The sequence below is a fragment of the Hydra vulgaris genome, chromosome 08, assembly GCF_038396675.1.
Source record: "Hydra vulgaris chromosome 08, alternate assembly HydraT2T_AEP".
Taxonomy (NCBI): domain Eukaryota; kingdom Metazoa; phylum Cnidaria; class Hydrozoa; order Anthoathecata; family Hydridae; genus Hydra; species Hydra vulgaris.
In genome coordinates this window covers 43,058,145-43,060,000 of record NC_088927.1, presented here as the reverse complement: position 1 = coordinate 43,060,000, position 1,856 = coordinate 43,058,145, and positions in this window count along the sequence as shown.

The following is a 1,856-nucleotide window of genomic DNA, read 5'->3' as shown; positions in this document are numbered from 1 at the left end:
TTAAAATCAATAATAGTTATAGTAAACTAATAACAAGTTTCAAGTTTTAAGTTTAATTGTTGAATATGTCTAATTTCTTATAAGTGATACAAACTTGTCTTTAGTTTATATTTGTTTGATATTTATTTTATATATTAAGTTTTTTTCTCAATTTTACATTTCTTATTTGTGCAAGTTAGACAGTTTTTGATTATATCATTTTTTTATTTTGCTATTGTAGTATTATATTAAAATGTTTATTTATATTTACATCTTTAACCTCATGTAAATACAGGTTTCATATCTAAACTTTTTCCCTCAAATCATTAAGGACTAAGGAGCCTCGTCATGTTTAAATGCACAAATATTTTTCTCTTGTAGTAAAAAAAATTTTTTTTTAATCTAAATCCATAAATGTAAATATATGATTTTTTTTCAGTCATAAACCTTATCTACTTTCAAACATAAACATTTTCTTTCAGCATACAAACTTAAAGCTTTTAAAAAAGAAGTTTTAATATTATAGAAACAGTATATTATATATATATATATATATATATATATATATATATATATATATATATATATATATATATATATATATATATATATATATAATTACATTATATAAACAACTTGTAAATGAAAAATAATTTTACACTAACAAAGATAAAATTCTGTTTACTTTAAAATAAATTAATATACAATATTATAGTATATTAGTAAAAGAAAAAGAATTTCCTACAAGGATGGGAATGACCCCTGGATTTTGAAAATAATCCTAAGTGTTACTAAAAATACAATTTTTACACAAAGTGACAAAAATAGTCAAAACTAAATAAACAATATAAATAATGCTAAATTAATTTAGTATGCTAATTAACAGTGTCGGATTTGACATTGGCTTTAGGTATTTTTACACCCATTAAATATTGGTCAGCCATCGAAATTTTTTTTTATATCTAGAATAACTTAAGGGTTGATTCCTTACAAATCAAATTTCAAAAACCCCATTTTGGACTTTATTTTTTCTACTTGTTTTAAATCTGTTATTGGCAAAAAAAATCCAGCACTGTAAATATTACCATAAATATAATTTTTAAATATAACATAACATCAAAAGTATATTATGCGGGAAATCATTTAAGTTGTTATTTTGGGGTTATAAGGCGAATCGGCGTAGAATTCCCAAGCAGTTTTTCTCACAAATGTTTTAAGATTCATCAAGTCTTTATATTTTGACTCTCCTATCGGAGTTCTGGATTGATAAGTGTCAATAAGTTCAATTGACGTGTTAATGTTAAGATTTTGCGGAAGAGGTTTGTAATCTTCAGTGGAAGAGTAACTTAATTTATAAAATATTTTTGGCTCCGGAGTGTATTTCAGACATCTTATGTTTGTAACTGTTGCATCACCCTTTTTACTACCTGGTCTGATTTCTGTGTAATATTTAATATTTGAAAAACTTTTAAAAAAATCGTATTTGAGAAATTTTACTTAATACTTTGGAAAAGAAATTTTTGCATTTTCAATGAAAGCAATGTAGTCGCGAGGCTCGTGTATTGCTCTTCCTCTTAGATTTCTTTCAATATTAGCGTGTACACTGTCTCCTTCCATATGTGTATGTCCTTTTTCCAAATATTTCTGTTTAATTATTAAATTATTTTGAAAAGAAAACAAAAGAAGTGAATTTGCTATTACAGTACAACGATTTTGGTAGGTACAGCCGTCAGAATATATTGTCACTTTATTTAAGTTTTGATTTTTTTCTTTATATTCTAATAAGTGATAAAATAATATCGAAGCAAACACATCACTTTCCAGCCCCCCCTCGGTTTCATCCCATAAATAATTGGTTGCCTCTTTTGTGTGGAGGT